We start from the raw sequence: 16106 nt of genomic DNA on the forward strand, positions 1-16106 counted from the left end.
GCAGTGAAAACTAGCCCGGGTGGGTTAGGATATTGTGTGTAGGGACCTAGAAGATGACATTAGGTAACGTTAAGAGTAGTTAGTGACAATGACACCTGTAGTGGGGACGCAGGTAGATTAGAGTGGATGATAATGACGTGGGAGCACAATAGTTTAAAGGGACGACTGGGAAGCGCAAGTTTCAGAGGGGAGTAGTTAGATGAGATGATGCCGTGTGAGTGTTGGAGGTGTATAGAAGTGTATTGTGAACAGGTGTGATTGACCAGGTGTGATTGCACAGGTGTGCAACTGGACAGGTGTATGGAGCAGTGTTTGAGTGATGGTAATGGTGAGGTGTGTTGTGTTGACCAACTGGTCCAGGAAGAGGAGGAGGGTGCAGGTGGCACCAGGTATGATTGCACAGGTGTGCAACAACAGGTATGACACTAGGTGTGTGGAATACATGGAGTGTAGAATATCTGGAGTATTGGAATGGATGGTCGTGGAGTGAGTATGATGGAAATTATGGAGTGGAGTGGATGGTGCGAAGGTGTGAATGGGGGAAGGATGGACCCCCATCACAAATACCCGGGGCGGGTAGTGTAAGTGTTAGGTAGAGGGTATAGGTAAATTGTGGTTGGATATTGGCATCTGTGGTGCGGGTGAGAGAGTGGTATTTGGATGGGTGCATTAGTGTTGTGGAAATGGCTGGGCGTGTAGCCTGTTAGTGTGTGTAGTTGGTTTGGGCACTCCACCACTGTGAGGATGTCGGCCAGGTGAGGCCGCAGGTGGGCTCTGGGAGCCGGTAGTAGTTGTTGTGGATTGGGCCCGAGGATCCGGAGGACGGACCCGGGTAGCCCAGTGCCAGAGGGCACCAGGGGGTGACAGAGCCAGGAGGGGCCTTCCCCAATTAGATAGGTTAGGGTGAGGAGCTAGGTAAGCTCGGGTGGCAACTACAGTGGTGGAGGTGTGCAGGTGGGTAGACCTGCTGGGAGAGCTACACGTCACAGCCCAGAAATTGTGCAAGGGCACCGGGAGATGAATCGGGGGAGTGAGACCCCAAATTGAGAAGCACCACAGTTTGGTCAATGGGAATTGGTTATTAGAAGCCATAGTGTAAGTGGCCAATGGATTGGCAGGGCAAGACCCCGGGTAGTGTAAAGTGTGTTAATGTCATTTAGAGGATAGTTAGGATGAAGAATCTCCTCGCACCATCTGCATCCACTCACCTGAGGTGACAGGTACCTCCACACCATGCCACGTTTTGATTATTTTTTATTGTGCAAATGTTTTGGATTGTGAGACGTATCATGTCATGGGTGTGGCATTGTGCTTGATGTTCCATCTCTCCCTCCTTATGAGGATTGATGATGAATTGATGATGGCAAATTTTGGATAATGGGGGAGTGAAGACGAATTTGGTGTAGAAGGGAAATAAGGGGAAGACGTGACGGTAGCGCCGGATTGGTAATGTGTAGATTTTGTAAATATGGGGTAAGGGCAAGGGTCGTGTAGGTGACGGGGGGTGACGTACGGTAGGGACGAGCTTTCTCACTTCGCCCTCCGTACGCATTTCGCCTTGCATTGCCTTATTGATGTGTACCCTTGTGACCTTACCCCTCGCTCATTTGTCTTCCCCCTTTTGTCTCCCATATGACCTGTGCGCCATTGGGCGCCGAGGGGAGCGTGCGTGAGTCCTCCATTGTGCGCCCGGAATTCCCAGAACCAGCTGTCTGCATCGATGCACCACATGATGGACCACATGCCTGTGGCCGAGCACCACGTATGGACACCATGGGTTGGGGCATGGCCCCTCTGCTGGAACCGGCCATGAGGGCCCGATATCTTGCTGGCGGACCTTGGCCACAGGGCACCGATGCCCCACAGGTGAACCACACTAGTCGGCCCTGTGGGCCATAAATAAAACAAAATAAAAAGGACACATTGGGTGCATTTTTCAGTTCAAATAGGCCGCCAGTAAGAAAAGCAAAAAGAAAAAGACAACATCTGGAAGAACAAATAATAATAGCCAGCAGAGGGAGCCAAAGAGCAAGAGATCACCTGCAGGGTTAGGGGTTGTTGATTTATTTTTTATTATTGAACATGCATTGAACACTGATGAACTATGGTGACTGCACCGATTGGTGCTTGAGGGTGCTTGTGTTGGTGCGTTTTTGGGTGCTTTCATGGTGCGTCGATGCAGAGCAGACTGTCTCCCCCCCCCCCCAGAAAGAACAATTACAGGTCTTGGGTTAGTTTTGTAAATAAAAGCAGGGTCATTGTAAATAATGCTCCCCACCGTCAATGTATAGTTTGAAGACCATTCCGCAATTCGGTTAACTGTGGGCGTAAGGCTGTTCGGTCAGGGTGCAATGGAGCAGCGGGACACATTTATTTATGTTTTAAAACTGTCGCACTCAGGTTCAGGTTAAAAGTAGAGGGAACTACACCTACGTGTCACACTAAATAAAAGTTGTAGGCCCGGGTCGTGCGTAAGAGGAGGAGGGTGCAGTGTTGCGGATATGGGGACTGTATTTTTTTGATTGTGTGTATTATTATTATTGTTTATTCTGCGCCTCCTGCCTCCGGAGCTGTGTAAAGGTCAAAAGGGCATCCCATAATTAGTCCATAAAGCATCCACACCACAGCCAATCATAGAATACCCCTGTTCAATAGTTATATCTTATTATGTGTTTTAGGGTAAGGCTGTGTCTCCCATTAATTGAAATACTCCATTGCACCAGTGAAAGAGATAGATTCCCTTCATTCCCACTCCCAAAACTTCCATTCCCCCTTTTCGTCAATTGCCATTCGCATTGCCAACTGCATTTTGGGCGGTTTTCTCTTCATCCGCCATTGACCACGAGGCAGGGTTGGGGAAGAAAGGTGGGTCCCCACCTCGTCATAGAGGGGAGGAGTGAGTCAGCCCCACCCAACCAACCACGAACAAGGGGTTGGACTTGGACAGGGTGTGGAAAGAAAGATCGAGGAGGTTCGCGAAGGTTGAGGGGCGGGGCCTATATAACCCGCAGGCAGGGCGTTCCCAAGGCAGACGGGAGATGAACCATGACAAAGAGACGAGAAGAAGTCCAGGGTTGAACTGCAGCTCGAGCCACCGAAACTGCACTCACTGCAGCTCGAGCCACCGCAACTGCATATTTGCTGCAGCTGGAGCCACCGAAACTGCAGCCACAGCAGCGTGAGGCCTGGACGGCAGTTTGGAGCAGGGCCGCGAAGGAGCGGCGGCTGCCCACGAGTCGATCGGCTGCAGGACCAGTTGGACCTCCCTATCCCGCAATCCATCCATCTCCCGCCAGTCCTATCATCATTCCCCGTGTGAGTCGTCTTGTTTGTTCTGTCCCTGGGTTAATTAAGACTGTAGGTAAGCTAGCGTTGCACTGTGTATCTAATCTCGTCTGGAAATAAACGTGACTGCTTTCTTCTTGATTATATGTGTAAATAATAAATCCAATTACCCTTTTCTCGTCTTATTCCTTTTCCTAATTGCATTCGGTCGCTTTAGAGTTTTCCATATTGGGCAGTCGCGGTGCGATACGGCCAACGTTTGGGTGGAATCGGGTTCTAGTCGGGGAATAACTGTTCGGTCGCGGCAACACCACCGCTCGGTAAAATAACATCTTTAACCGTGTCCGTAACAATATATATATATATATATATATATATATACATATATATATATCAGTCACTATGCGACCTTCATATTTTTTTCATTTTTTATTTATATATATATATATATATATTGTTACAGACGCGGTGGTGGATGTTGGTTTACCGAGCGGTTTGGTATGACCGCGCCTGCACGTTTACCCGATTATACTCGAACGTTGACTAAGTCGCGCTATGCTAAATCAATGATGGAAAAGACACAACGGCTGGATTAAAATGACACGACACCAAGGGTTCAGTTCTCAAGACCTCCGGAGGAGGTTATATTAGGGCGGAAGGTCAGATTACAACGACAAGAGGGACAGCATAGAAAGACAGGCACTTAGACACACTTATCTTATTCCCGACAGACCACAGATAAACGGGACAAAAACTGACTCACACGGGGATTGATGGCAAGGAAAGCGGGTAGTCGATGGCTCAAGGTGCACTCTTGGCTCAAGGACAGAATCGACCCGGTCCGGTCCAAAGATGCGGGGAGGTATCGTCGCGCTGGGGGTGGCGTCCTCTGCTCTCCGTAGTTCAGGTGCATCTCTCCACATCCGGTAAGTCGCTGCGTATATCCGGCGGGGAGTGACACGCCCTCGGCTCGTTAGCTCCGCCCCAGATGGAATCGGCCCGTTGCTTCTCATTGGGTGCGTGCGGGGGGGTTACCGGCTCCGCCCTTGACGAGGGGCCGACAGGCAGCCCCTTCTTGGTAACCCCGTCGGCGCACATGGGTAATGGCGGCTAACCGAGCCGGAGTGAGGACGCACACTCCCCGCACGCCGCGCCCCTCTGTTGTTGTAGTTGTTGTTGTAGTTGTTGTTGTAGTTGTTGTTTCATGGGGAAGATGGGAGGAGGTAAGGGGAGGTCCTAAACTCACTACTGGTGCCATACAATCACATTCTGGTGCAACGAAGAGTCAGAATTAATGGAAACGAGTCCTTAACTGACATAGACTAAGAATAACTAGCAAGATGTCCGAAAGTTGTCTACGTGAGATGCGGTGGACCTGGGCACGACATTTAATGGGGGAAAAAGGGGAAGGTCGGTTCTACAGAGTGTTATTTACAGGCAATGGGACTAGGGAATGGGGGATTGGGGATAGTTGGGGAGTATTGGGGAAATAGGGGAGTATTTACAAGCGGATATTGAGGACAAATGCCATATCCGCAACAATATATATATATATATATATATATATATATATATATATATATATATATATATATATATATATGTATGTATATATATATATATATATATATATATATATATATATATATATATACATATAGTGAAACCTTGACTTACGAGTGCACCAACTTATGAGTTTTCCGAGATACGAGCCGTCGCTCGGTCGATTTTTTGCTTTGTGATGCGAGCCGAGATCTGAGTTACGAGCGTGCGAGCTTACGCCACCCGCCACTAGGTGGCCCAGCGAGCGTTCAGTTCATGTGGTTATCTTGCCGTGCAAGCATCTCTGCCGTATCGCTGTTGCTTTGTTTTCGCATTTTGTTTATTTTGGAAAATTTATTAGTTTTAACCATGGGTCCTAAGAAATTGAGTGCCAAGGGCAGTGCTGAGAAGAAGAAAAGGATAATGTGCTTGGATATAAAACACGTAATCGTCGAAAAACATGAGCGAGGTGTGCGTGTTGTCGACTTGGCGAGGCAGTACGATCGTAGTACTTCTACGATATGTACGATTTTGAAGCAGGAGTCGATAAAGGCTATAACGCCAGCCAAGGGCGTTAAGATTATTTCAAAGCTCCGGACCTCTGTCCATGAAGAGATGGAGAAGTTGTTGTTTGTGTGGTTGACAGTGTCAGTAAATACAGTGAGTAAATACAGTGAGTAAATACACTGAATAAAACCAGTTTATTTCTTTACATTCTCTTTTATTATGTACAGTATATATGAGGTCGTGCTTGTTTATACATTATTTGTTATTTATAAAGTACATTTTTCTTATTTAAAAACACGTAACAAAAAAAATTGGTGTGGTTTTTGGGGGGCTGGAACGGATTAATAGCATTTCAATTCATTTTAATGGGGAAATTTAATTTAAGAAACGAGCAAATTGAGTTACGAGCTCGGTCACAGAACGAATTAAACTCGTAAGTCAAGGTTTCACTGTATGTATGTGACTTTCACTCGCACTCTCGCACACTCTCTTCAACCATTGCACACTCTGTTTCACACTCTTCACACATACACTCCATCATGCATTCTTCTTCGCACTCTAACACACTCACGCTCCGGCACCGTTTGCACACGCGCGCCATTCAATTTCACACAGCGCACCAGCCGCACCACGGACCTTCCACAAGCGCCCGGGTGACGTCGCGATCCCAAGCGCGCGAAAAATGTTTTCGCGCCAAACACAGCCCTACTCACCATCGGGATTCTCTTCTCCTCTAACCGCATCTGCAAACTTTCATTTTGGTTAGGAAGCACATCACAATGCGAATGCAGACTTTGGGTCCATTCCATTTCCATTCCTTTGGGTATATATACCATTGGGTATATATACTGTTGCGAATATGGAATTTGGCCTCCATATCCGCTTGTAAATATTCCCCTATTTCCCCAATACTCCCCAACTGTCCCCAATCCCCCATTCCCTAGTCCCATTGTCTGTAAACAACAATCAGTAGAGCCGACCTTCCCCTTTTTCCCCCCATTAAATGTCGTGCCCAGGTCCACCGCATCACACGTAGACAACTTTCGGACATCTTGCTAGTTATTCTTAGTCTATGTCAGTTAAGGACTCGTTTCCATTAATTATGACTCTTCGTTGCACCAGAATGTGATTATATGGCACCAGTAGTGAGTTTAGGACCTTTCCCATACCTCCTTCCATCTTCTTCCCCAAACAACAACTACAACTACAACTACAACTACAACTACAACTACAACAACAATTACAACAACAACGACGCTGCGCAGGGGAGTGTGCGTCCTCACACCGGCTCGGTTAGCCGCCATTGACAAAGCGCTCCGGACCATGCGCTCCACGGGGTTACCACGAAGGGGCTGGCTGTCAGCTCCTCGTCAAGGGCGGAGCCTGGTAAAACCCCCCCGCACGCACCCAATGAGAAGCAACGTGCCGATTCCACGAGGCGGAGCTAACGAGCCGAGGGCGTGTCACTCCCCGCCGGATATACGAAGCGACTCCCCGGATGTGACGTCAGATGCGCCCCCAGCTTGAGCAGACAAGTCACCATCTCCGAGCGCTGTGACCTTCCCGCATCTCTGGACCGGACCGAGTCGACCCTGTCCTTGAGCCAAGAGTGCACCTTGAGCCATCGATACCCGCTTTCCTAGCCATCAAACCCCGTGTGAGTCAGCCTTTTGTCCCGTTTATCTGTCGTCTGTTGGGAATAATATAAGATTGTGTTTAAGTGCCCACCTTACTATGCTGTACCTCTCGTCCTTGTAATCTAACCTTCCGCCTTAATATAACCTCCTCCGGAGGTCTTGAGAACTGAACCCTGGGTGTCGTGTCATTTGAATCCCAGCCGTGGTGTCCTTTTCCTTTATTGACCTAGCGCAGCGCGATTAGTCGACGTTCGGGTATAATCGGGTAACTTGTGCAGACGTGGTCATACCAAAACCGCTCGGTAAATAACATCCAAGCCACGTCTGTAACAATACCATTGGGTATATATATATATATATATATATATATATATATATATATATATATATATATATATATATATATATATATATATATATATATATATATATATGTTGTTGCGGTTATGAGAAATGTATATGTATGATTGATAAAGGTTAAAGGTTTGCCCCCATAGTTAGTCCACATGCAACACGTGGGCCACCTTAGAACGTTAGTTATTTCATAGTATATGTCAGATAAGGACATTTCCAATAGTGATACCTGCGTTGTGTAAAAGAAATAAATAAGAGTAGGCCCTGTTCATTTTGCAGCCCATCCTCCAATCGACCTCGTTGCGCACCATCCAGTCTGCGCCCCATTCCCCATTGCGCACCATCCAGTCTGTGCCATATTGCCCCTCGCATGAGGATGCTGAAACCAGCCAAATGCCACGAGGTAAGGCCTGGAAAAGCAGACGTCAAGGGCGGAGCCGGTAAGACCCAAACAACCAACCAGGGCTCAGTGGGCATGGCTTTAGGGGCGTGGTGAGAACGTGGCTGGCAGAATCGAGAGGGTTCGCTGGGTGGCGCAATATAACGGCGAGCGCAAAGCCCTTACACAGGATTGTGCGAAAGAGGACTTATGCGCACTGCAGTGGACTGTCCAGGACTTGAGCGTATTTGCGCTTTGCATGAGGATTGTCAGGTTTGGCATTGGTGGAAGGACTCACTGGGGGAACTTTGATTGCAAGACCTCGTTGAGGATTTGGCTTTGGGCTTGCCGGAAGCGCATATAAAGTGCTGGTATTTCTTTTAGGTACGTGGCCGTGAGCCGCACAGTAACCGCCAGCCCAGCTTACTGATCCCCCCATATAATTGTCCGCTCCGAGTCAACGACACACGAGGAACGCCGCCGTTTGCTCAGCCCTCTTCGTCCTCCCATCTTCTTAATGGTGAGTCGGGGACCCGGAGAACGGGCTGTGGACATGTTCCTTGGACCATCAACCCTAACAATCTCCGTGTGTGTGTGTGTGTGTGTGTGTGTGTGTGTGTGTGTGTGTGTGTGGGCCCGTTTGTCCTGGGATAAGTTAAGACTGTTATTAAGGCTGCCCTGTGTATTCTGTACTTCTCCTTCTTCCTGTGTAAATAATTAATAAATCAATTGTTCTTCCTTTTTTCCTCTTGATTCGACCGTTTTAGTGATTTCTCCATTGGGTAAACGTGGCACGATTAGGAACCGCTCAAATCGGGTTAGTTCCTGTTAACGGCCTGAATCGCGGCTCGCTATTACTCGGGGTGTCCACTAAAACCGTGGTTCGGGTGGGGTTATTTCCTTGCTTCCCGGGAGGCGCTGGTAATTAGGTAATAGGACTAATTCGGCCAACCACCCTATTCAGCGCTGACCGGAAGGAACACAATAGCCCTGGATCGTGTCGGCTTGATAAGAGCCAAGGGGATTAATCCCCCCTTGGTAAGGGGAAAGGCCGACGTTTGAAATCCGCAATAATTGGTGTCGGGGAGTGGGATTGGACCCGAAGTGCGCCTAACGCACTCAAAATTACAAGCGGCCGAAATTTAATTGAACATCGAAATTAAATCGTGCCATGGATAACCAAGACGGTCGGATGCCGGTGGGGGTAAATGATGAGGTAGAGGGAGAAGTAGAATCAACCCAGGACCCCCGGGAAGAATTGGGACAGTTGGCAATGGAGGATGCAATGGATGAGGGTGCAGCAGTCGGGGTAGCAAGGGAAGAAGATGGCGGCGCCTCGCACATGGCGGCGAGGGCCGAGCCCGCTGTGCCAACGGTTTCGGATCTGTTTGCACTCATGACGCAATTGAAAGAAATGGGGGATAAATCAACCCAGGAAATGAAAGAAATGATGGGCACCCAACAGAATGAAATAAATAAAATAAATGGCAAATTGGACACCCAAAGTGATAAAACAACCCAGGAAATAAAAGGGTTGGAAAACAAAATGGGGGGGGGGGGCAAATGAAGGAAATGGGGGGCCAAATGAAGGAAATGGGGGGCCAATTGAAGGACGTGGGTGGCCAAATGGGAGAAATGAACGAGGGGTTAGTGGGGTTGGAAAACAGGATGGGCACCCAAGAGAATCGAATGAAAGGGATGAAAGACGGGTTAAAAGGGTGTGGTCACAGAATAGGTGGCCAAATAAAAAAGATGGGGAAAGACATAGACCACAGGTTGAGCGGGAAAGGCACATTGGTACGCGATGAGGTAGCGCGGTGTGTGAAGCGTGGGGAAAGCAAGTTCGAGCAAAGCACAGCCAGGTGGACCGGGGTAGAAATCGCGACAAGGGGTACAGAAAAGCTGACGGCCGCCGAATTGGAAAATTTTATTTTATGTGCAGCAGCGGTCGTCGAGTTTAATAGGGAAAAATAAATTATAGTTGAAATCAGGGTTGAGGAGACGGCAGGATCAGAGATTAGATTGAAGAAGGAAATGGAATGGACCCAAAGTCTGCATTCGCATTGTGATGTGATTCCTAACCAAAATGAAAGTTTGCAGATGCGGTTAGAGGAGAAGAGAATCCCAAAGGTGAGTAGGGCTGTATATGGCGCGAAAAGGTTTGGCGCGAAAAGATTTTTCGCGCGCTTGGGATCGCGACGTCACCCGGGCGCTTGTGGAAGGTCCGTGGTGCGGCTGGTGCGCTGTGTGAAAGTGAATGGCGTGCGTGTGCAAACGGCACCAGAGCGCGAGTGTGTTACAGAGTGCGAAGAAGAATGCATGACGGAATGTGTGTGTGAAGAGTGTGATACAGAGTGTGCAATGGTTGAAGAGAGTGTGCGAGAGTGCACACCAGAGCGGGTGATTGGGTGTGCAGCAGGGGGATTGCACACCCGTGGGTAGGTGTGCACTGATTGGGTATGTGCAAGAGTGCACACCCATGGTTGTTACAGAGGATGTAACGGAAGAGAGTGCACGAGAGGAGTGCGTTGAAGAGAAGTGTGTAACAGAGTGTGTGAGTAGAATGAGTGCGCCTGGGTGGTATGCACGAGCGAGTGCGGTGACGAAATGTGTGGGATGGATGGGAGACGCTGGAGCGCCGCGTTCTGTGAGCGTAGAAAGGGCGCGTGTGGATGTGAGAATGCGATTCGAGCATCGACGCAGACCGGGGCAGCATTTTGGCCGACGTATAGCCGACGCGAGCTCTCGGGGCGTGGTGCGCTTTGTGTGCTGCGTGAGCCGGAGGGGGTCGTGGCCGCGGTGGCATGCACAATTCGTGCTGGGCCCGGCCTGTATGGTCGGTGCCGTGCCGTGGCACAAGGGGCAAACGGCACGATTCCGGGGGAGGTAGGCCAGGTCGGACCTTCGCCCCCTGGCGAGCGCGGTGCTCCAGCCGGGGGAGGTTGGGTCAATGAGTCATCGTGGCAGAGACCGAAAGGCTCCGCGCAGAGATGGCGCATGGAACCTCGGCCCAAGTATGCCTCCTCCACCGAATCGAAAATGCCGGACGGACCCACCTCCAGGAGACAGACCATCAGTATGCATTGCTCGGCTTTGCGAAGCCGAGCTGTGAAAATGTACTTCCACCCCGAGAGGCTCGTAGTTAGTGGACAAATAGAAATAGTGATGGCGAATGGCAGCTTTATCATTCACCTCACATTGAGGGGGCACATGAGCTATAGGTTTATGGGGTTGGGCAGTGAAAACTAGCCTTAGCGGGCTAGGATAATTGATAGGGATTTGGAAGTGACTTTCGGAGATTGAGAATTAAGTAGGGACATTTGAACAAGTAGTGGGGAATGGGGATGTAGTGAGATTAGATGGATGATAATGACGAGGGATGTACTACTGCAAAGGGAAGATGGGGGAAGCACTAGTATTAGGGGGAAATAGGTAGTTAGATGATGCTGTGTGTGTGAGTACGAGGATGCGCTTTAGGCGCAAATGAGGAATTGAGAATGACAATCTTTGTGGTGAGCTTGAGTAACTGAGGCATTGGTTGTGAATGTTTGTGTGTGTGAGTATGGGAAGGAACTTGGTGAAATGAGGCAATGGCCTGGGATGACCGAAGAAAGTGTATGGCTGCAGTATTGTGGACAAGTGTAAGTGTATTGAGTGATTCGCTTGCATGGGGTGCAAGTGAATAAATGGTGTGGAATAAATAGTGTGGAGTAAATGGTGTGGAGTAAATGGTGTATGGAATGAGTGGTGTGGAGTGCATGGTGCGAAGGAGTGGATGGTGGAAAATGGACCCCTTCACGAATACTCGGGGAGGGTAGTTTAAAGTTCGGTAGAGGGAGTAGGTAAATTTATTGGATATTGACATCTGTGGTGCAGGGAGTAGCAAGTTGTTGCTTTGAGCAAGTTGTTGTTGGAAGTTGTTGATAAGTCTGTGGAGATGGCTGGGCATGTGGGCTTAATTGGTAAGTATGGTTAAATGGGCACTCCGCCACTGGTAGTCTGTCAGCCAGGTGAGGCCGCAGGTAGGCTCTGGGAGCCAGGTAGAGTTCAGCGGGGCCCGAGGATCTGAGGAGGACCTGGGTGGCCCAATGCCAGAGAGGGCATCATGGGGTGAGAGAGCCAGGAGGGCCTTCCCCAGGGTAGGGTAGTTGAGGAGCTAGGCAAGCTCGGGTAGCGACGTCAGTGGCAGAGGTGTGCAGGTAGGTAGACCTGCTGGTAGAGCCACACGACCCAGCCCCAAAATTGTGCGAGGGCACAGTAGGAAAAATTGGGGGAGTGAGACCCCAAATTGGAAGAGCACCACAGGATGGTCAATGGGAATTGGTTTTTAGAACCACATAGTGTAAAGAGGCCAACGGATTGGCAGGGCAAGACCCCGGGTAGTTTAAAGAGTTAATGTCAATAAGAAGGATAGTTAGGATGAAATCTCTTCGCATCATCCACATCCACTCACCAAGGTGACAGGACTCCACACCAGATTTTGCAGATGATTTGGAATGAAAGACGCATCATGACATGGGTGAGACACTGTGTAGTGTGTATTCCATCTCTTCCTCCCTGGGAGGGATTGGAAACGGATTTGGAACTAGAGAAGGGGGATAGAAAAGACAAGACGGTAGAGATGGAATTTGTAAATTGTGTAAATACGGGGAAGGGCAAGGGCAGTGTAGATTGACATCGGGGGTGACGAACGGCTAGGGACGAGCTTTCTCCGCTCGCTCGCCCGCGCCCCTCATATTGCATTGTCTTGCATGACGTGTACTCTTGCGCCCTTTCCCCTGCTAACCTCTGCTTTGTCTTTCCTCCCCACCCATGGACCCATTACCTTTTGTTGAGGGGAGGGTGCAGGTACCCTGAGCTGTGCGGCTGCACCTTTGCGCTGCACCCTACTGCCTGTTGCCTGCACCGGTACACCATATGGACCACACGTTCTGTGGCCTGGCACCTTTGCTGGGGCAGACAATCGCAGCAAACATTATCCTGCCCTGCGGAACACTGTTTTTTAAGTGGCCCCAATGCCATGCAGTCGGACCACCTAAGTTGGCCCTGCTGGCCAAAATAAAAAGCGGACACGGTTTGTGCACTTTTTATTAAATTCCTTTGGTGTGTCAGGAAAATAAGACTTTAAGCTTTGATGATGGCACACCGAAGATGAAGTAAGAAGACGTCGCAGCCCAGCAGCCAACCAAGCACAAGGCATCTATATAATAATACCGTAAGGACTCGACTTTGTTATCCCTTTTACGCCGCACCCAGTGACCCGATGCGCACGGCACTAATGCATTTTCCATCTGCGAACCGCGCTCTTTGTTTATCACGTACAGCCATACTCGAAAAATCTTAATTCGCCGACTTTGGGACCCAAAAGCATCCGATTAACGGCCGATAGGACGCCATCTTTCGACGCCATCGTATTGGCGTCTGCTGGGTGAAGGCGAAGCCAGCCGTCCGCTGATTGGATAGTCGAAGGCGACAGCAAGCCGTCCACTGACTGGACAATCCTGATGAGCATGCATTTGTGGCGGTGTCATCGATCGCGGTGTACGCTAACCTCATCAGGTGGTTTTACCATAATTTCTTCCATATACTGTGATTACAACGAAGTGAAACCGATCAGCAGCCCATCAGTATCATATAAAGCAATAAATAACAAGGCTTCAGCTTTGGAAAGCTAAAAACAAAGTGTACTTCGCCGAGTGACGAAAAGTAGGCCTAGGCCTAGGCCCTACCTATCCAGTTGTGTTCTGTTGTGGCCATGATCTCAACAAATGGCGTAGGCCATGTGGCGTAGGGTAGGTCATTGTCAGCCACCCCCACCCCCCTTTCGTTTCACCAACTCATGCATCTGCTCCTGTTCATGATTATCAAAGTAGGCTTTACCCTGTTCACGATAAGGTAGAAATCAGTGAGTTGTATACGAAGAGATAAAAGGATGAGCATTGACTTCGAGACGGTACGTGATATTTTCAAAAGTATATCGTAGCGTTGTCATTTAAGTAGATTGCAATAAATACGTTGTTCATATACGCACTCTTCATTCTCATCTTTCTTCCTAACTCTTACTCGGACAAGGAAATCCCCTATGCCATCCATAATGGTACACTCTATCCATACACCACATCCTCCCTTCCGTGGATGTTCCACGGGTTTTGGCTAGTCATTCATTATTTTGAAATGTGATGATTGTGCATTTTGGTGCTGTTTGTGCATTTTTTTTATTTTTGTGCATATGGTGTATGGTGTATTGGTGCAGTGCATGGCATTTGCGTTTCCTCTTTTCAAAATTCCTTTTCTTTCCCACAAAATCAGGTCCTGGGTTGTAGTATTGTAAATAATTAGTAGTCTTGTAAATAACATGCTCCCCACCGGTTTTATGTGTAGTTTGCGAATTCTTTCCGTAATTCAGTTAATTGTGGGCGTGAGTCCGATAGTTAGTACACAACGCAGTAGGTGGGACATATCTAGTGTTTAAAACTGTCGCACACAAGGTGTTGGAGTAAATGTAGAGGGAAACTACACCTAAGTGTCACACTAATTGTTAAAATGTAGTCCTGACCCTTGCATCAGAACCGGTCGGGCTCACTGGTGTGTGGGTTCGCCTCGGGGACGAGCCTGGCGAAGGAGGGGTGCAATGTTGCGGTTCTGAGAAATGTACATATATGATTAATAAAGGTTAAAGGTTTGCCCCCATAGTTAGTCCACATGCAACACGTAGGCCACCTTAGAACGTTAGTTATTTCATAGTATATGTGAGATAAGGACATTTCCAATCGTGATACCTGCGTTGTGTAAAAGAAAGAAATAAGAGTAGGCCCCGCTCATTTTGCAGCCCACCCTCCAATCGATCTCGTTGCGCACCATCCAGTCTGCGCCCCAATCCCCATTGCGCACCATCCAGTCTGCGCCCTATTGCCCCTCACATTAGGATGCTGAAACCAGCCAAATGCCACGAGATAAGGCCTGGAAAAGGGGAGGAGCACGAGGTCGGGGGGTGTGGCCACGTCAAGCACACGTCAAGGGCGGAGCCGGTAAGACCCCAACAACCAACCAGGGCTCAGTGGGCATGGCTTAAGGGGCGTGGTGAGAACGTGGCTGGCAGATTCGAGATGGATCGCTGGGCGGCGCTATATAACGGCAAGCGCCAAGCCTTACACAGGACTGTGCGAAAGAGGACTTATGCGCACGACAGAGGACTGTCCAGGACTTGAGAGTATTTGCGCTTTGCATGAGGATTGTCACATTTGGCATTGGTGGAAGGACTCGCTGGGGGAACTTTGATTGCAAGAACTCGTTGAGGATTTGGATTTGGGCTTGCTGGAAGTGCACCTAACCCTAACCCTAACCCTAACAACAAGCGCATATAAAGCGCTGGTATTTCTATTACGTACGTGGCCGTGAGCCGCACAGTAACCGCCAGCCCAGCTTACCGATCCCCCCCCCCCCCCCCCATATAATTGTCCGCTGCGCGTCAACGACACGGGAGGAACGCCGCCGTTTCCTCAGCCCTCTTCGTCCTACCATCTTCTTCACGGCGAGTCGGGGACCCGGAGAACGAGCTGTGCACATCTTCATTGGACCACCAACCCTAACCATCTACATCCCCGTGTGAGTGTGTGTGTGTGCGGGCCCGTTTGTCCTTGGATAAGTTAAGACTGTTATTCAGGCTGCCCTGTGTATTCTGTACTTCTCCTTCTTCCTGTGTAAATAATTAATAAATCAATTGTTCTTCCTTTTTTCCTCTTGATTCGACCGTTTTAGTGATTTCTCCATTGGGTAAACGTGGCACGATTAGGAACCGCTCAAATCGGGTTCGTTCCTGTTAACGGCCCGAATCGCGGCTCGCTATCGCTGGGCGTGTCCACTAAAACCGTGGTTCAGGTGGGGTTATTTCCTTGCTTCCCGGGAGGCGCTGGTAATTAGGTAATAGGACTAATTCGGCCGACCACCCTATTCAGCGCTGACCGGAAGGAACGCAATAGCCCCGGATCGCGTCGGCTAGATAAAAGAGAAGGGGATTAATCCCCCCTTGGTCAGGGGAAAGGCCGACGTTTGAGATCCGCAACAATATACATATACAGACTTGGCATTTAATATGGTATTTTTTTTTTTGTGGGGGTGAACTTACTTTTCAAGATGTCTTAGAACCAAAAGTTCATTGGAATTATGTTGAAATTATTCTAGATTTTGTTAATGTGACCTTTAAAAGAAACAAAAACCACATTTGACATTTCGAAACAAATAAATTGATCCTTGAAAGTGATGTAAACTGATATCGAACTCAATTCATGGACAGTACTGTTAAACTTCTGTACGTTTTCCAGAAGTATCTCTTTATTTTGCACATCAGGGAAGGAGGTGGGGGAGAGGGAGGGGGAAGGGGGGAGGGGGGAAGGGGAAGGGGG

The 16106-nt window shown here is 48.9% G+C and overlaps 1 long non-coding RNA gene across 1 annotated transcript in view; it reads right to left on the reverse strand.

The window, feature by feature from the left end:
* The window catches only part of LOC144892287 (uncharacterized), a 906753-nt gene extending 902233 nt beyond the window's left edge, over positions 1-4520 (reverse strand). The window contains exon 1 of the long non-coding RNA XR_013623493.1: positions 4049-4520. This is a non-coding gene — a long non-coding RNA (uncharacterized LOC144892287). The remainder of the gene's footprint in view (positions 1-4048) is intronic.
* Between the last annotated feature and the right edge of the window lie 11586 nt (positions 4521-16106).

The sequence above is a fragment of the Myxine glutinosa genome, chromosome 5, assembly GCF_964187855.1.
Source record: "Myxine glutinosa chromosome 5, kmMyxGlut1.1, whole genome shotgun sequence".
Taxonomy (NCBI): domain Eukaryota; kingdom Metazoa; phylum Chordata; class Myxini; order Myxiniformes; family Myxinidae; genus Myxine; species Myxine glutinosa.